Below are 21,985 nucleotides of genomic sequence, written 5' to 3' on the forward strand. Positions count from 1 at the left end.
CATTGATTTTTCGCCAGCTTTCCAAAAACATGCATATCATATACCTTTTACCAGTAATATATGTATTTAATTCGTGATTCATCATAAACTGTTTAACGAAATTTAGCATACAAGCATGTATAAATATATATACTCGAGCACTAGACATTGATACACAATTAATATATAAAAGATAAAATATGAGTGATTACGTATCAATATTGAGATTCAATATTGTAGGAATGTACGTAGACGCAACGGAGATGATAAACACTAGGTTTGATTCAAAAATATACCCCCGAACATTACCCATAACCTCCTTAGCAATAACCCATAATTTTCTTAGCTCTATCTCGCTTGAAAACCATTTTGAAAGTGACACGCTCATAACCTCGTCGTAGTATTTTATGGATAATAATAATTAATAATATTAATAATAATATTAATCTTAATAATAATAATAATAATAATAATAATAATAATAATAATAATAATAATAATAATAATAATAATAATAGTAATAATAATAATAATAATAATAATAAAAACGGAGTAATATATGATGTGTGAAAACTAAGCCAAAAATCGAGCAATTTATAGAACCTTTTCTGAAAAAGTACCCCATGCGATCGCATGGGATTTGTGCTTCAAGGCCATGCGATCGCATGGCCCTCTGATCCAGCTTACCAACTTTTGTTTTTTTGTTTGTCGACATATTTATTTATTAATATATAATATATATAATTTATATTAATTAATTATATATTATATTATATTCTCGTACATAGTTGACTTGAAATTTTCGTTCCGAGGTCTCGTACATTGTCACTCGAGTTATGCCCCTGTTTCGGTTTCTCGAACGCATTTTCGTATGCTTAGAAAACTATCACTTTACGTTTCGTGACTCGTACCTTTGTCAAAATATAGTCTTAAATTATCAATAAACTATACCACTCAAAGTATATCTTAATCTTTCGAGTGTTTTGGTCATTTACTTCTATAAACCATTGTCTCGTTATTTATTAATGTAATAGTATTTATCAAACGTTTCATAACCAAATTAATATCTATTCTCAATATTTATAAACACGTTTTAAAATACATCTCACAAGTTATTCATATACTTAATTCTAACAGTTAATATTCTTTATTTTTGTATATGTCCAAATTACGTTATTTAAACAAACACACTTAATTAACCAATTCTATTATATCGAAAAACGTTTTCGCACGTTCGAAACACAATCAATTAAATATTATGCAGTTTAGTTTACCACTAACTTTTATCTAACTTTTGTCATCAAACACTTTACCATTTATTCCGAATACCGTTAAAAAGGAATAAATTCTCAAATCAGTGTGGACCTCACAACAGAGACCTAATAAATATCTTTTAATTCATTTGTTTGGCATAATATTTTAACTTCGTAGTTGAATATATCAATCAGATAATCAAACCAATAAGTTTAATGCACATTATCATTTACTTAACACTTTGTTACGTTTTCAGGTTATAGTATATGTATCTATTTACATATAATTGTTCGCGAATCGTCGAGAACAACCGAACGGTATTTGAATAATTCAAAAATTTTGAGATTCAGTTTTACAGACTTTGCTTATCGTGTCAAAAATGTTAATCATACAAAGATTAAGTTTAAATTTGGTCAGAAATTTTCGGGTCATCACAGTGTCCCAAGAAGCTTTCTTGGCGGTATAGATGGGTAGGTTGAACAAAGTCGAGACAGGTAATCTGGTATGGGTTTGTTCAAAGTCTCCAAGTGGTAGATTGTTGAGATATGGAAACTTTAAACAAAAGGAAAGAAATCAAATTAGCTTGGAGATTAAGTTAGCTTGGAAGCCAAGGTTTACTTAGGGAGCAAGTATTTTATTTTTGGATTGCCTTTGGCTTGAAGGACAAGTTAGCTTGTTCAACAAGTAGCTAGCTTTAATGTTTCACTATAAATAGACCCATAGCCTCATTGTAATTGTGTGCATGAAAAATATAAAGAAATTCTCTGATTTGCGCCCGCGGACTAAACCCGTCTCCGTGTTTTCGAGATGGGATATAACCACGTTAAATCCTTGCGTCGTTTACTTTATGCTTTAGTTTTAATTCGTTTGTCGTTCGTGGGTTTAGTTATTGTGATCAATCACTTGTCTTGTTTGGGTCCTGAATCCTAACAATATCACATATCAATCACATTGACATTCAATGTCAAATCAAAGAAAATAACACTTGCAAAAAATGCTCCAAATAATAATCTTAGAGTACCATAAAATTGCTTACAAAAGTTCCACGTATCAAAATAAACAAATATAAAATACGCTAAAAAACAAGTTTAAAAGAGACTACACTTGCGATGGATATATGAAACTCGTCACGTAAGATCTTCTCATAAAAACTGGTAAAGTAAAGAAAGTCTTCACTTTGTTAGGATCGTTGTAGCATGCTTCGATAACCTTTCCAACACCCGCTTGAGCTATCCCCATATTTAGAAGTTCACTCAATACCTCTTGCATCTTCATCACTCAATGAGTCTGAATTATTAGCATCCACAATCAAAGCACTAGCAGCAACAACAATTTGTGAAACCATTGCACCACAGAGAGACTTAAAATCAGAAGTAAGGTTATCTAACTTCTCATCTAAAATTTCCTGCGTTGTCACCGGTTTCTTCTTCTAAATTTCGTGGCTTTTGTAAGACCTTTATACGTTTATTCCTTGACATTTCAACGTTCGAGGAAGTAGGTGATGCTTGTCCATTAGATACCATGACAATTTCATCTTCACTTTGAGAGGGGTAACACACAAATTCATCATTATTTTGATTGGCATCTGTAACGACCCGACCAAAACCGTTATTGACGGCGTCGTTAACTTAGGTCCCGTTGCGTGGTCGTAGTCCCTATATGAGACTCGTTTGACCAAAATTATGTCGCATTCATTTGAAATGTGCATGACTTGCAAAGTTTAGTTCACCAGACGGATCGACAACGAGTTTAAGTTTACAAAAGTAGTAAAGTACAAATGAAATATCTTGCGACATAATTAGTTTAAAATCACAGTTGCTATAAATAGCGTAAGTATGTAAACAATATGTTTGAATCCAACGGTGCTATCACTAGCGTATGCATGTATGTATGCTTGACTCCAAGCATGAAATCAGAGTGTATGCATGTATGCTTGACCCCAAGCAAGTATGAATGTACGCGGAAGCATGTATCAAATAGCCATGTATGAACCTGAGAAACATATAGAAAACTGTCAACGAAAAACGTTGGTGAAACCATAGGTGTATTAATAAAAGTTATATTTTGAACCACAAGATTTAGTATTTCCATAAATTGATCATCCAAAAGTTGCATTCCAAAAGTTGGTTCGCGAGCACCCAATTATCAAGACTTAACGTTTCCTTCCATAGAACCCCATCACAATAGTGTTAGAACATACACTGTTTCCCGAAAATATATTTCATCCGTAGACGGTAGCGAACCGTCCGTAATGAGGGTTTGTCAAACCCGTATGGCCACACAATATAAGTTCTCGCTTACACCCTGCAAGTGTAACTAATGATAATCGAATTGAGGATTTTTGTTCTAACTCGCTGTGGAATGTTTGTTTTCCTTGTACTTGTGTTCAAAGTATAAAAGCAAGTAGTACAAAATGTAACAAAGTATATGTTTCTCAGCCCACAATTTAAAAGTATAAAAAGTTGTTGAAAAGGTGGGACTATGATCTCACCTCGAGTGCACGAGTATAAAAGTACTTCGCAAAGTAACGTACGCATGAAAGTTGCTTAGCCTTGACCTAAACAAGTAAGTTGTATCAATTAACCGGTTACGACACAAGGTCGGGTGAAATGTGTTCAATTAGTCCTATGGCTCGTTACGACTCGATTAAGTATAGCATGTGAATCACGTTGTCAAGTTTCATACAAGAAACAAGTATGAAAGCATGTTAGAATGATTGTATAAAAGTTTGGTTAAGTTTGACTAAAAGTCAAACTTGGTCAAAGTCAACGAAAAAGTCAACACGTTCGGGTTCGGTCCCGAACTATTTTTCTGAGGTTTTTATTCATATATAAGCATATTAGAACAAGTTTCATGTGAATCGGAGGTCGATAGCTAGTCAAACATTTCGCGTGAAATGCGCCAAAGTGAGCAGAATCTGGCCAGGCGATTCTGCGCGCCGCGCGGGGATGTGGCGCGCCGCGCCACTACCTGGCCAGAGAATTCTGGTCAGTTTTCAAAGTATGCACGAACCAAAACACAAACAATCACATTTTATGATCCGCAACCAATTAGAACATGTATTTTATATCATCGGAAAGCTATTTCGACAAGGAATACAACTAACCACATATCATTAATCAAAAACATCATTTACAATAACCGAAAACTCGTCAATTGATCAAGAAAGGTTTATTTTCAAAGTTTCAAGTTCGTAAAACGTATTTTATGATTCGGGAATCCAATTTACACATACGATATGCCGTTTTGAAGGTAATGAAGCATACATTACAACTAAACACTTACTAATAACATTTCATGGCATTCGAAACATCAAAAGCTCGTTTTAAGTCTATCAAACCCTAACCAAAATCCGCAAAAATCAATATTCATGTTTTTGAAGTTTCCTTAATCAACCTACGCATCAAAACGAAGCTAGTGATACTAGTAACACAATTAAAACATGCACTTTAACAATCTAACAACATTAACTCATCCAAAATCAAGGATTAAGCTAACCCATTTCAAATGTTCAAACTAGTTACTCAAAACAACGAATCGAGCAAACAAAACATATATTCATGTTACACACGAGCCATAGACACTAACTAACACAATTTCAAGTATATAAAACGAATTTAGAGAAATTTAGTGTTTTAGAAATGTTACCCAAAATGGATGAAATTGGTACCAAATCGAAGAGGATGATGAGAGGATCACGAATATGTAATTTGTTTTGAAGTTTGCTTCCCGATCCGAATTTAGATGATGAATTATGTTTGTGTTCTTGAGAGAAAAAAAGAAAGAAAGAGAGAGAGATGGAGGGATTGAATGGTGGTGATTGGGGTGGACTAGTTGACCTAGTCAACTAGTTTGCCCCGTGTCAATTTTTGTCCCTCGAGTTTAGAAGCGGGTGCGGGATTTAACCAAACGAATATTTTAAAAACGCTCGAGTAGACGAGTGATGTTATAATTAAATAACGAGAATATTATAAACGTTAGTCAACGGAAACTATTAATTTAAATACGAAAGATTATGTTTTAAAAAAAAAAGACGGTGTTAAAATTAAATTTAACGGAAAAACGCGGGATGTTACATTATCCACAACTCAAAAGAAATTTCGTCCCGAAATTTAGTTGGAAGTAGTAGTTGTTGTTTCTTCCTCGAGATCTTGCGTTGTTGGTTCTACGAATAAGTGAAGGTACTCCCTTGGGCATTTCAACGAACTTTGACAGTCGGGATTTCACGTCGTCTTAGAGTTTGGGTTCACGATTCATGGTTTCGACCGGCCCTCCTAGGAATGAAGTTTATCGTCGATAGTGAGTTCATCAAAGGAGATAGCAAGTTCTCGTTTCGCAAAACACGTCTTTGAGTTGATACATCGAATGTAGGATAAACGGAGACCCAAAATGAGTCGGAAAAGTCTAAACGGCTAGCGACGGGTCCAAAACACCCCAAGAATTTAAAGGATCAAAATATCGCGGATTTAGCTTCCTACGTTTCCCGAAACGGATTGCACCTTTCCAAGGTGCGACTCTTAACGTGACGCGGTTTCCCACGTGGAATTTGAAATGTTTACGTCTAATATCGGCGTAGCTCTTGGTGATTACGAGTCGCGTAGGGTTTTACCTGAATATGAATAAATTTTCTCGGTTGCTCATGAATAACCTCGGCCCCGGTGAATTGATCATCGTTTACTTGGTTCGACAAAGGAGAATGACGTTTCCGGTCACATGTGGTTTCAAAAGGAGTGACGTTAAAACTCGAATGAAAATCCTTGTAGTACGAGGATTCGGTTAAAGGAAAATACTTTTCTCAAGTAAATTTGAAGTTGGTAATACAAACTTGTATTATGGTTTCCAAGGTTTAAATCGCATGTTTGTTCGGTCCGTCGGGTTGTGGATGGTACGCGGTACTCATGTCTAAATGCGGTCCCGAGGCTTTTTGTAAGGTACTCCAAAATCTAGAAATGAAACGAGGATCTCGATCCGAAACGGGGTATATTTCCCTAAGGCATATTGAACAAGTTTGCTAGGAATTGAAAACGTTAGCTAGGACAAGTTTCTCAAGAAAATTCGCGTCGCGGAAGATTTATCGGTTTCCAAAAACGTTCGTCGGGGCAGGTTCTCATCGGTTTCTGAAAGAAAAAACGTTCGTCGGAACTATTCACCCTCGAGGTGAATACTAGTATAACGTGGAGAGTCCCTCCCTCCATTGGGAGTTTAGAATAAAGATTTCCCGAACCGGAAGTACGAGTGTGATGAGAGAGAAGTTTCCGCCTCGGTGCGAGCATAACGAGTAAATCGTAATTAGTCAATAAGACTGTGCGAGGACGAGATAGTATACACGTGTAACATACGGTTGAAGTCGAGAGGAATCGGTAATTCATTCGGAAGCATAAATATAGTTCGACAAAAGTCGAAGGTGTGTCCCCGGTATGGTTGTTATAAATATTTTCGGAGTTTTCGGATGTCCAAACCTGAAAAGATGAAGTCATGTACATGGCACATGGTGGTGTTTAGGTTGATCGAGTCTAACCACCATCACGCGTCACTAGAACTTTGGTATGTCTTACCGTAATATAACCACGTTGATCGAGTGTCGTTATATTACGCTAACTCATACCTCCATTCCCACATCACTCTATAGATTCAAGTTCGTGTCATCGCGAAAATCTAAAATGAACAAAATGTAACGACGTCTCAAACGTGACTCGTATTAAATCGAAATAGTTTCTACAACTCTAAGGAAGCGTTTCCCCGCGGGAAGTGTATAAATGATTGTTAACGTCAAATCGGTTCGATTCAAACAATAATGTATTTAGGTATGAAAAGAGTAACGAGTCATGATAACGAGTAGCACGCAACCGTAGTGATAAATGTTGATGACGATACTCACCTAGAGTAGTGATGGTAGTAACACCAAAAAGTAGATAGTAAGAAACACCAGTGGGAAACCGATAGTAAGTTGAAACGGTGGCAAATAACAATCCGGGAGACAGAGTTCCCGAACAAGTGTGACTAATGAAGTCGTCGTCATCCATACGTGTATGAATCATGAATTTACGTGTGTCACCAAAAAGTGGCGGAATGCGAGTTCGTATGATGAAGGTTGGGTACCATTAAAAAGTTTTCCTAAGAATGATTCAAGTATAATGCACAAGTAGTCAAGTAAGTGCTATCTATAGCAAATGTATGTCAGAATGCAATGGTTAACTATCCGGTTGTAGTCTAGACTCACTAATGCGTCCTAACGACTCTGTTAGACACACTAATGCACGTCCTAGTTCCCTACAACCAACGCTCTGATACCACTTGTAACGACCCGACCAAAACCGTTATTGACGGCGTCGTTAACTTAGGTCCCGTTGCGTGGTCGTAGTCCCTATATGAGACTCGTTTGACCAAAATTATGTCGCATTCATTTGAAATGTGCATGACTTGCAAAGTTTAGTTCACCAGACGGATCGACAACGAGTTTAAGTTTACAAAAGTAGTAAAGTACAAATGAAATATCTTGCGACATAATTAGTTTAAAATCACAGTTGCTATAAATAGCGTAAGTATGTAAACAATATGTTTGAATCCAACGGTGCTATCACTAGCGTATGCATGTATGTATGCTTGACTCCAAGCATGAAATCAGAGTGTATGCATGTATGCTTGACCCCAAGCAAGTATGAATGTACGCGGAAGCATGTATCAAATAGCCATGTATGAACCTGAGAAACATATAGAAAACTGTCAACGAAAAACGTTGGTGAAACCATAGGTGTATTAATAAAAGTTATATTTTGAACCACAAGATTTAGTATTTCCATAAATTGATCATCCAAAAGTTGCATTCCAAAAGTTGGTTCGCGAGCACCCAATTATCAAGACTTAACGTTTCCTTCCATAGAACCCCATCACAATAGTGTTAGAACATACACTGTTTCCCGAAAATATATTTCATCCGTAGACGGTAGCGAACCGTCCGTAATGAGGGTTTGTCAAACCCGTATGGCCACACAATATAAGTTCTCGCTTACACCCTGCAAGTGTAACTAATGATAATCGAATTGAGGATTTTTGTTCTAACTCGCTGTGGAATGTTTGTTTTCCTTGTACTTGTGTTCAAAGTATAAAAGCAAGTAGTACAAAATGTAACAAAGTATATGTTTCTCAGCCCACAATTTAAAAGTATAAAAAGTTGTTGAAAAGGTGGGACTATGATCTCACCTCGAGTGCACGAGTATAAAAGTACTTCGCAAAGTAACGTACGCATGAAAGTTGCTTAGCCTTGACCTAAACAAGTAAGTTGTATCAATTAACCGGTTACGACACAAGGTCGGGTGAAATGTGTTCAATTAGTCCTATGGCTCGTTACGACTCGATTAAGTATAGCATGTGAATCACGTTGTCAAGTTTCATACAAGAAACAAGTATGAAAGCATGTTAGAATGATTGTATAAAAGTTTGGTTAAGTTTGACTAAAAGTCAAACTTGGTCAAAGTCAACGAAAAAGTCAACACGTTCGGGTTCGGTCCCGAACTATTTTTCTGAGGTTTTTATTCATATATAAGCATATTAGAACAAGTTTCATGTGAATCGGAGGTCGATAGCTAGTCAAACATTTCGCGTGAAATGCGCCAAAGTGAGCAGAATCTGGCCAGGCGATTCTGCGCGCCGCGCGGGGATGTGGCGCGCCGCGCCACTACCTGGCCAGAGAATTCTGGTCAGTTTTCAAAGTATGCACGAACCAAAACACAAACAATCACATTTTATGATCCGCAACCAATTAGAACATGTATTTTATATCATCGGAAAGCTATTTCGACAAGGAATACAACTAACCACATATCATTAATCAAAAACATCATTTACAATAACCGAAAACTCGTCAATTGATCAAGAAAGGTTTATTTTCAAAGTTTCAAGTTCGTAAAACGTATTTTATGATTCGGGAATCCAATTTACACATACGATATGCCGTTTTGAAGGTAATGAAGCATACATTACAACTAAACACTTACTAATAACATTTCATGGCATTCGAAACATCAAAAGCTCGTTTTAAGTCTATCAAACCCTAACCAAAATCCGCAAAAATCAATATTCATGTTTTTGAAGTTTCCTTAATCAACCTACGCATCAAAACGAAGCTAGTGATACTAGTAACACAATTAAAACATGCACTTTAACAATCTAACAACATTAACTCATCCAAAATCAAGGATTAAGCTAACCCATTTCAAATGTTCAAACTAGTTACTCAAAACAACGAATCGAGCAAACAAAACATATATTCATGTTACACACGAGCCATAGACACTAACTAACACAATTTCAAGTATATAAAACGAATTTAGAGAAATTTAGTGTTTTAGAAATGTTACCCAAAATGGATGAAATTGGTACCAAATCGAAGAGGATGATGAGAGGATCACGAATATGTAATTTGTTTTGAAGTTTGCTTCCCGATCCGAATTTAGATGATGAATTATGTTTATGTTCTTGAGAGAAAAAAAGAAAGAAAGAGAGAGAGATGGAGGGATTGAATGGTGGTGATTGGGGTGGACTAGTTGACCTAGTCAACTAGTTTGCCCCGTGTCAATTTTTGTCCCTCGAGTTTAGAAGCGGGTGCGGGATTTAACCAAACGAATATTTTAAAAACGCTCGAGTAGACGAGTGATGTTATAATTAAATAACGAGAATATTATAAACGTTAGTCAACGGAAACTATTAATTTAAATACGAAAGATTATGTTTTAAAAAAAAAAGACGGTGTTAAAATTAAATTTAACGGAAAAACGCGGGATGTTACAGCATCCTCACCTGCTTGTGACATATCGTCAGCTCTGAGTCTCGTTGCTCTATCGCGACCCCATACCAAGTCCAGTTTCTTCAAATAAGGAAACCTGAAGTTCCATAATCAACCGTGTTCTTATGGTTCTACAAAATTGAAAAGCACTATCATGTAAGAAATACTATATTAGTAGATGAAATCAAAAAGATCTTAGTTAGATTAATAATACTTACCTTACACCAATCTTCATACCATTGTTTTTCACAATTAATTTTGTGTTCAACATCATCCCACTGGCATCCACTTTGTAGTAGCATCTCAGAAATTGGATTATACTTTTAGATATTTGATCCTTAAGTCTATATGTGGGTTAACTTCCTTATCAAAACTCGGGATCTTTTTGATCATCCTTTTGCGTACTTAAACCATATAATTGTTTTTGAAACCACCATCTACCTTCCACAAAGGATCACTCGCAAGTTCTTCTAAGACATCGACCAATGCGTCAGCTTCCTCGTCTTTCCAATATTGCTTATTCTTTCCCCTCCCACGCTCAGCATATGTTATTGTCAATATAAAAATGCATATCAATCTATTAGACCGAGATTATACATAAAAGATAAATTAATTAAAACATATAAAATACTAACCAGTGATGTCAAAAATTACAAGTACATCATTAAAAGCCATCAATATAAATTTCTAGAAACAAACTCTTAAACAAAGTAAGTACAACGTGCATGCATACAAAGTATGAATTCTATCTAGTAATCTATGAGTTAAACATAGTAGCTGCCATATTATTTCTAAATGCTAGCCATTCATCATTTGGACTAATATTGGTAACAGAATCTGCTTCGCTACTTTCATCACCACTTTCTTCTTCTTCGTCTTCAGATTCAGATTCAGATTCTTGAGGATCATGAGTACTCATAAACTTTCGAATTAAGTTATGAAGAAGGCAACATGCTGATATAATTCGAACTTGGGTTTGAATCTATGAAGGGGATGCAAGGATCTTCCATCTTCCTTTTAATAGACCAAAACATCTTTCAATAACATTCTTTGCTTTCGCATGTTTGTGGTTGAAACATTCTTCGGCAGTCTCTGGTGTGTAATTATCGAACTCGTTTAGGTGATATCGTTGTCCTCGATATGGAGCAAGAAAACCATTCGCATTGCAATACCCGGCATCAACCAAGTAATAGTTACCATTAGGGACTTTTAGCCCCTTAGGCCTTGAGACTGCATCGCGTAGCACATGGCCGTCGTGTGCCGAACCTTCCCAACCAGGTACACATATATAAATTGCATGTTTGGACAACAAACGCCTAATACATTAGTTGAAATACAACCCTTTCGTGTTATCTCTTAAATTAATCTTTATTAATGGATCATAAGCTTAACAGAGCTATATCCACATGATACCTGATAATGTTTCCATCTATCATCTTGATAATTTTGAGTAATAGGCTCTGGCTTCTTTAGCAAAATATGATGCAATCTCAATACATCTAAAAGGCTTCTTTAGCAAAATATGATGCAATCTCAATATAACTAAAAGAACCTGATGGTATCGCCGACTAACTGTTTCTCTACTACAATAAAAGAGTAAACTAATTGACCTACTTTTATTATGGTGAGCCAAAGTGTACAAGAACATTAAGTGTTTTTAGTAGGTTTTAAACCCCCAATGTCACTGACCATATCACATAACACTTGAAAGGTGGCTCTACTCATACGAAGCTCACTAATACAAACTTCATCACTTGCCATAGTCAATTCAAACATCCACTTCATTCGTTTCTTCATTTTTTTCCTCTCTTGTCATGATATCGCGAATCGTAAAACAATACGATAAACATATAATAAAATAGTAGAAGGCGAATATCAAGACCAACATAGTAGTTGTAATCTGTTGAAGCAACATGTGACGACCCGGAAATTTCCGACCAAATTTAATCTTAATCTTTATATGATTTTGATACGATAAGCAAAGTCTGTAATGTTGAAGTCTCAAAAATTTTGAACTGTTGTCATACATTTATTTGACCTTCGACTGCTCTCGACGATTCACGAACATTTAATTGTAAATAAATATGTGTGTATGTATATATAAATAATAATTCAAAATATAATTTGAAGTATTATATGTTGTTGTTATTAAAAATTAATAAAATAAAAATAGGATATTATAATAATTATTATTTAAATACATCTATATATATAAATAAAGGGGGATGATTCTAACACACCATTTTTTGATCCTCACACACCTATTTTAACCTTTTACTCTTCTAATAATACTCCATTTCTTTAAATTGGTGTGTGAGGATCAAAAAAGTATGTGTGAGAATCATCCCCCATAAATAAAGTATATTAAAAATAAATATTAAATGATTGTAATACTCGTTTGATGATCCGATTGATATTAAGCAAGTTAAATTCAAACTTATGCAATTTTAAAATAATTGGTGATCCGAAAATGAGCTATATAAATTTTAGGCATATTAAATATATATTTAGAAGCTAATTAATAAATTTCAACACTTTTCATATTTTACTCAGAATCGAGAGGGACAATTGATGTAATTTTCATTTAATAAACTAATGATTGAATTTTATCCTATAATGACTGAAATAAATAAAGGAATTTAATTTAAAAATTTGGGATTTTCGAATACTTTTGTCCGCCATTGATTAACAACGGTGTACGAAACTCAGTCCGTAAAAGGCAACGGCTAACAATATACACGTTTATATTTCTTTGATTATTGTTATATTATTTATTATTATTATTATTATTATTAATTATTATTAATATTATATTATTACTTTAATTTTGCTAAATGATGTCCGTGTGAATGATTATTAAAGATATCCAGTGTTTGTTACACATTCCTTTCATCAATATGAATTAGCACTGTTTTAAATTTCTTGATTGAATGTCAATCATTGGTATTATATTATTATTAAGTGCTAACTTGACCTCCTCTCAATTAAACATACGGGATATATATTTATAAATGCATATAGCTATGCATACTCTAAGAGATAGAAACCAAAACCCACTTTCATTTCCATTTCCTGATTATTTTTTTTTTTTTTTGTGAGCCTTCACAACCAACCAACAAAAACTCCTCTTGATCACTACTACTATCCTTCCATTTTCTTTTTATGTTCGATCTTCAACCATCAACTACTAAACCACGAAAACTATCACTTATTGTTGTCACAATCCATCACGATTTATATATTTTTCTCATTCTTCGTTTTAGCCATAGACAAATCAACCAATACCAAGCTTAAACCAAACAAGGAAACCCACTTGTGATTTGTTACCCATCCGTAATCCCAATATCGAAACCCACTTGACACCTCTTTGTTCGAACCTCCACACTCGAAACCGTTACCAGGGATCATTTCTGCTACGATAAATCAGACCGTATATGATGTACGATCTACAGACTTCAATATTACTGCGATCAGACGAAAACTCTGTAACCTTAGTCCATTGAAGTTTGAGCACTCAAAGATTGTCACTCTTTATTCCTTGAAACTGTCACTGAACTCATTTCAATCATATCAGACCTCAAACGAAGCTGTCTGGTAAGCATTATGACCTACAACAGCTCACTTCTGTTTTTGTTTCTAGTCTACTGCATATAGCTGCACGTTACTTTCTGTTTTGTGCCAAAATTCGCAAACAACTTACAACTGCTCAATCACTGTTACAACTTCTTTTCATAAACACCATCCTTTTCAACCATCGACCTTGATCTCCCCTTGTATCCATCAAACCCATCACCACCCTCATTACATTTATTTTATTTATTTACTTTTCCTTCGTTTTCTTTTTTCCTGTTCGACAAACCAATCACCATATCATCATTACCACTCAAACAACCACCTATGATCACCAAAGACTGCAGTCCATTGTTGCTGTGCTACAGCAGCTATACAATTCTATTTTCTTTGTTTGAACAAAACCACCGCCTTCTCTTTTCATTTTCTATTTGCAGCCCAACAAACCACCACCATCATAGTCAGTTATCACCGCTGCTATATATATATATATATATATATATATTATATATATATATATATATATATATATATATATATATATATATATATATACAACTGCTACAACTGTTTTGTAATTTAAACCCATCAAACCCACCATAATTGTTGCGAGTGATATTAGCAGTAGGCTCACTAACAATTTTCCATAGAGTGATATTGATATAAAAATAATGATAAATAAGTTGAGTGCTCATCTCCTTTTTGTTTGGCCGACATCCATAAAGTGAGTATTCCATGTCACCCCCACTTGAGAGGATAACAATTATTAGTGTTATTGTTCTGATCGGATTTGGCAAGAAAAAGCAAACTGAATTCGTAAAGCTCAATTGGTTATTGGGCTCCTTTTAAACTATAGATTGACTATTATTATTGGGCCATTAAACCAAGTAATTTTATTAATATTTGAGTGGGTCTGAGTTGGGCCGAGATATCCTTTTCCTGATTGGGCTGTATATGTAGCATGATGTTGGGCCGAGGACTAGAAAATTGTTGTACCGAAAAGTTAAATATACGATATTATACAGTGACAATAATAATGATATTATTATGATAATAATCACGATTAGAGGATAAACGGGTATGATGATGAATGATGTTAAGATGATATTCGATCATGATAATAATGATAATGATGATGAGCGTGTTAGAAATGATGATAATGGGTATAAACATGACAATGGAGTTGATGATGATGATATTATGTTATATTGATAACGGTGACAATGGGTTAAGGTAAATTAGAGTCAAACTAAAACAGAAAAGCATAGACAGAAGATTTGTTAAGGATGTTATCGGGTTAGCGGGACGTTGCGGGTTCAAACCCGGACTTGGGCATTTTTTTCTAGGGCTACTTCGTTGAGGTAGTATTAGTATTAGTATTAGTATTAGTATTAGTATTAGTATTAGTATTAGTATTAGTATTAGTATTAGTATTAGTATTAGTATTAGTATTAGTATTAGTATTACTATTACTATTACTATTACTATTATTATTAATATTAATGAAGTTACTATTATTATTAGAAAATTAATTTTATCAAAACTATCATTTTTTAACAGATAAATAGTTTGTACATAAAATATACTTATTGCATATACTATAACTATATTAATATTTTATATAACGATATATCAAAAATACTAACATTATTTATATAAATACGTATAACAAACTATTGATTTTTAAATATATATATTAATATAACTAAATGTATAGATAGTAATCATTTTAAATATATATACAAAAAATAAATATATGTAACATATAATTTAAGATATAATATAAGTATATGTTTTTAAATAAAATTTAATATAAATTCTATATAACTAAAAATATATAAATAATATATATTAATAAATGAAATTATGTGATTTCTATTATATATTTTAATAGATATGCAAATGATATAGGTTCGTGAATCCGAGGATAACCCTACATTGTTCAGTGCCGTCATATGTATTTTTACTACAAAATACAGTATTGTATGTTTCATTTGCTCCCTTTTTAAATGCTTTTGCAATATATATTTTTGGGACTGAGAATACATGCGCTGTTTTTATAACTGTTTTACGAAATAGACACAAGTACTCGAAAATTACATTCAATGGTTGGATTATCGAATCGAATATCATCCTTTTAACTTGGTAGCCTAAGAATTAGGGAACATACACCCTAATTGACGCGAATCCTAAAGGTAGATCTACGGGCACTAACTCCCTCCATACTGGAAAATGGTATGCTTTAGTACTTCGAGTTTATATTATACAGATGGATTTCTGTTTTGGGGATATTCTATATGCATGATGTTAATGTCGGTTACCAAGTGTTTAATCCATATGAATGATTTTTAAACACTTGCGAGTGTATGATTATTGGATAAAGGAAATCTTGTGGTCTATTAAAATTATGGAAATGATTGATTACGATAAATTAATGAACTCACCAATCTTTTGGTTGACACTTTAAAGCATGTTTATTCTCAGGTATGAAAGAAATCTTCCGCTGTGCATTTGCCCATTTTAGAGATATTACTTGGAGTCATTTATGACATATTTCAAAAGACGTTGCATTCGAGTCGTTGAGTTCATCAAGATTATTATTAAGTCAATTATAGTTGGATATATTATGAAATGGTATGCATGCCGTCAACTTTCAATGTAAAGAAAGTTTGTCTTTTAAAAACGATTGCAATGTTTGTAAAATGTATCATATAGAGGTCAAGTACCTCGCGATGTAATCAAATGTAATGTATTCGTCCAGATGGATTAGGACGGGTCGTTACACAACACAAATTTCCTCAATGCGTGTTGTCTTTTTTTAATAGGAGGACGGGCCATTATTATCTACAAATGTATATGTAAACTAACTCAACATGAACAAAAAGCTATCATCTAATATCTAATAGCTGAATAAAAAACAGAAAAATCAAAATATGTCAACCAAGTTTGTAAATTTTTAACTCAATCGGTAAGGATATGAACAAATATGTATTCTCAATCAGCAAGGATATTAGCAATACCAGATAACGATTTTCTTTCAGTCTACTTATTTTCCTATCTTCCTATTTCAAAAATATCTACAGTAGTTACCCACACCTAAAACATACCAAACTTTTTAAACAAGGAATATAAATAGATGAATGAATACGTAGTTAATAGTTGTATAAAGTCGTCAGAGAACGAAAAAGTCAAATTAACATAGGCAGGAAACCAAATTTTTGTTGATGGACTATCAACGCAGTTAAATTTTACATGAATCCAAACAATAGTACTATATATATATATATATATATATATATATATATATATATATATATATATATATATATATATATATATATATATATATATATATATATATATATATATATATATATAGTGGTAGGATCAAGAGGGAAGTAACCATTCGGGGGGAAGCGGAGGGAAGCAAAAACTTTTTTTTTTTCGTTTTTTGAAAAAATTTTGTTCACGAATATTATAGATGAGATGAAAATATGAACATTTAGTAGAGACACTTTGTGATAAATGTTTTTATTTTGGCGGAAAAACGCTCGAAGAAGTAATATATAACAATTATCGTGTTTTTCGAGCGTATTTTGAGGTTTTAGCTATTGGGGTTTAGATATTAGGGTTTAGATATTAGGGTTTATAGGGTTTAGATATTAGGGTTTAGAAATTTAGGGTTTAGGGTTTAGATTTAGGATTTAGATTGAGTTTTTAACACGAACGGTTTAGAGTTTAGGGTTTAGGGTTTAGGGTTTAGGGTTTGGTGTTTTGGGTTTATGAAATAAACCCAAAACACCAAACCCTAAACCCTAAACCCTAAACTCTAAATCGGGCTAAATTTTACTTCACAAAACATGAAAAAAAACCCGTTCATATTCTTCACGAACAATATTATCTTGAATGTTATTTTTGTCGATCGTTTTTCCGCCTAAATAATAACATTCATCACGAAGTGTCTCTTCTAAATGTTCATATTTTCGTGTGATCTTGATGCCGGAAAAAAAATTCAAAAAAAACAAAAAAAAAAAAAATTTGCTTCCCCCCGCTTCTCCCCGATTGGTTACTTCCCCATTGATCCTGCCCCTATATATATATATATATATATATATATATATATATATATATATATATATATATATATATATATATATATAAAATACTAATATAATTAGAAGTTGTAAGTGGTAAGTAAAATTGTAAATCTCACTCAATTGATGATACTATAAACAACCCTAAAACACAAATTGGATATCCTAATAAGTATTTTTTGGAATTTTAAAATAAATAAACATAATGAAGAAAATATAATACGAAGAGATATAAAGTAATATATTTGAAGAATTCCTTTGGCCTACAAGTTGTAGCTTGATCTTATGTAAAGGCTCAATGTGAGCATACTCCTTATCACCATCTCTACCCGTCAACATCACTAGTCTATGTCAACTTTTTTTTAATAGGTATTTTGTAAAAAATAAATATAAATGTAAATAAAGGATTAGTAATGTACATGATATATGCTCGTATCACTTTCAACCTTTTGATATATATATTTTTTTAAGTTATACTATCTTTTTTTCTTAGTTAAAAAATTAAATTATAACTAATATACAATTCTACATGAATATAAAACAAACAATTAATAATAACAAATAATATTACATTAGTTTTTTAATCGGAAAGAGCTACAAAAGACGGAGATTTAAAATTGGAACGTTTAAGTTGACGGTACAGATCTTGTTGATTTTTATAAGGACGTTCCCATTCTGCGTCATTTTTATAGTAATTCCATTGTGGATGAGTTGGAGGTACCGGATTATAATGACCCGTCCTAATCCATCTGGACGAATACATTACATATGGTTACATCGCGAGGTACTTGATGTAAAATCCTGACTTCCCAGTTGATCGGGACGCCGTCCAAAACGATGGGACGCCGTCCCAGTGTAAAGGGATCTACGCCGTCCAGACTTTTGGACGCCGTCCAAATGGTCTGGCGGGCCAGCTTGCTGTTTTTAGATATTTTAATAAGGGCAAAGTGGTAAATTCACATAGGGACCGAATTTAAGGCCCTAGATCAGTTTTTGGAGCATCATTTACTCCATCTTCAACAACTTTATCCTTTTCACTTCAATTCTAGAGAGAGAGGGAGTTCTAGTGTGAGAAAGCTCAAATCAAGGAGGAAGAAGTTGATTTCGAGCCAAACCGCGTGTGTTAAAGTTATTCATCCAATCACTAGCTACGTTGTGAGTGTGGTGGTAAGCTCTAACTTTGATTTCCTTATTTTAATTTGTTTAAGGGTTATGATTTGGGTTAGTGATGAACATAAAACCCATATTTGATAATTTTGGGTGTTCTTGGGTAATATTGGGTCATGAGGACCCAAGGATGACTAACCTAGGGTTTTAAAAATGTTAAAGGGACTTGTGAGTCATAATTGGTTAGCTAATTACTAGCACACCTAGTTATTAAGTAAATGGATGTTATGTGGGTTTGTGGATGACCCGAAATGGGTGTGTTGACCTTAAAATGGCCAAATGGGTAATAATTGACCTAGTTGAGAAAGATAGGTATGAAATGACCTAATTGTGCAATAGTTAGGGTTGTTGAACCTTAATCACTAGCTTTTATGGTTCGTGATGATCTTGACCTTAAATGGACTGTTTGGAGTAAATGGGTGGTTTAATGCATTAAGTCATTAAATGCACATGTGTGGGTTGTTGGTATTAAGTCTGTGATGACCCGGAAATTTCTGACCAAATTTAAACTTAATCTTTGTATGATTAACATTTCCGACACGATAAGCAAAGTCTGTAAAACTGAATCTCAAAATTTTTGAACTACTTTCATATATTCAAATACCTTTCGGTTGTTCTTGACAATTCGCGAACAATTATATGTATATAGATACATATATATATATACTATAACTTGAAAATGTAACAATGTATTAATTGTTTGATACTGTACATTAAACTTATTGGTTTAAATATTTATTTGAATATATATGATAAGTTGGAATATTAATTGTATGAATAATTTACGACGTATATTTAAAAAGTGTTTATGAATGTTGAAAATATATATTAACTTGGTCATAAAACGATTTGTTATTATATATATATTAACAAATAGTGAGACAATGATTTATAAAAGTAAATGACCAAAACACTCGAAAGTTTAAGATACACTTTGAATGATATAGTTTATTGATAATTTAAGACTATATTTTGACAAAGGTACGAGTCACAAAACGTAAATTGCGAGTTTTCTAAGCGTACGAAAATGCGTTCGAGAAACCAGAACCGGGACATAAGTCGAGTGACAACGTACGAGTCATCGGAACGAAAATTACAAGTCAACTATGCACATGAATTTAATATAATATATAATTAATTATTTAAATTAAATATATTATATATATTATATTTAAATATGTCGACAAACAAAACAACAAAAAATTGTGAGCTGGATTTTGGGGCCATGCGATCGCATGAAAAATAGGCATAAAACCCATGCGATCGCATGGGGTCAGATTTCAGGAAAAGTCTATAAATTGAATTCGTTTTTGCTCGATTACACACACATATCACATCCTTTGCTCTCTTTATATATATATATATATATATATATATATATATATATATATATATATATATATATATATATATATATATATATATATATATATATTATTATTATTATTATTATTATTATTATTTTTATTTTTATTATTAATTAATACTATACATAAAATACTACGACGAGGTCATGAGTGTGTCACTTCAAACAAGCTTTTCGAGCGGGATAGAACTAAGGAAATTATGGGTTATTGCCAAGGAGGTTATGGGTAATGTTCGGGGGTATATTTAACCTAGTGTTTATCATCTCCGTTACGTCTACGTACTTTTCTGAAATATTGAATCACAATATTGATACGTAAGCATTTATATTTTATATTTTATAAATTAATAGTGTATACATGTCTAGTGCTCGAGTATATATATTTATACATGCTTGTATACTAAATTTCGTCGTTAAACAGTTTATAATAAATCACGAATTAAATACATATATGACGGGTAAAAGGTATATGATATACATGTTTTCGGAAAGCTGGCGAAAAATCAATAACTTTTCATTTAGATATCGAATAGTTTCGAGGAACGAATCAAAAGATATGGTCAACTGAATTATAATTGGCATTAATTGGAATTGCTTTTTGAATCTGCAATTAATACTTAAACAACTTGTTTACGAGATTGATAAAATGGATTTTTGAATATTACCAACCGAGTAAATGAATCCTTATATAAGGTACGTCTTGTTTGTTGAACTATTGTCAAAATTGACTTTTTGAAACAACTTTGAATAACTTTTGTATGTCAATTTCGAGCATTAGGATTGTGATACACTATGACCTGACCTAGCTTGATAGACATTTATTGACCAACATATGTTCTCTAGGTTGAGATCTACGATTATTTGATATACCGAGTTTCGGTCACATTACGATGAACAACTTTATGTGCTGCTAAGGTGAGTTTCATTTGCTCCCTTTTTAATTGCTTTTGCAATCTATATTTTTGGGCTGAGAATACATGCACTTTATTTTAAACGTAATGGATACAAGTACATACTAAATTCTACACCGAGTTTGAACCGAAAATCCCTTAGCTTTGGTAACTAGTAACTGCCGGTTATAAGAACTGGTGGGCGCGAGTAGTTATATACGGATCCATAGGGCTTGATATCCCCGTCCGAGCTAGAGCACTAGCCTTTTAACGGACGTATGCTATTTGAGAAGCGTACACGTTGGTTTGCGTGTATTATTAAGATGATTATACAAAGGGTACAAATTATATATACGTTAAGTTTAGTTACCAGGGTGCTCAATTTCGTAGAATATTTTGATAAACGTTTCTGGATGAAACAACTGAAAACTTGTGATTCACCTTTACATACAGATTATACGAAACAATAAAACTATGAACTCACCAACCTTTGTGTTGACACTTGTTAGCATGTTTATTCTCAGGTTTACTAGAAGTCTTCCGCTGTTGCTTATATGTTAGACAAGCTATGTGCATGGAGTCTTACATGACATACTTTTCAAGGAAACGTTGCATTCACCAAATCATCACCATGTATCTTATTTTGACTGCATTGTCAACGAAAGTACTATTGTAAACTATTATTTACGGTGATTGTCTATATGTAGAAATCATCAGATGTCGAAAACCTTTGATTTAAATATTCATTTATGGTGTGCCTTTTCAAAAGAATGCAATGTTTACAAAATGTATCATATAGAGGTCAAATACCTCGCAATGAAATCAATGAATGACGTATTGTCCATATGGATTTGGAGCGATCGTAACAGTTGGTATCAGAGCA

The 21,985-nt window shown here is 33.2% G+C and overlaps 1 pseudogene; it reads right to left on the reverse strand.

Moving 5' to 3' along the window:
• Positions 1–2,482: 2,482 nt before the first annotated feature.
• LOC139890308 (uncharacterized) lies at positions 2,483–11,812 on the reverse strand (annotated as a pseudogene).
• Positions 11,813–21,985: the final 10,173 nt, after the last annotated feature.

Source organism: Rutidosis leptorrhynchoides, chromosome 2, assembly GCF_046630445.1.
Source record: "Rutidosis leptorrhynchoides isolate AG116_Rl617_1_P2 chromosome 2, CSIRO_AGI_Rlap_v1, whole genome shotgun sequence".
NCBI classification, from domain to species: domain Eukaryota; kingdom Viridiplantae; phylum Streptophyta; class Magnoliopsida; order Asterales; family Asteraceae; genus Rutidosis; species Rutidosis leptorrhynchoides.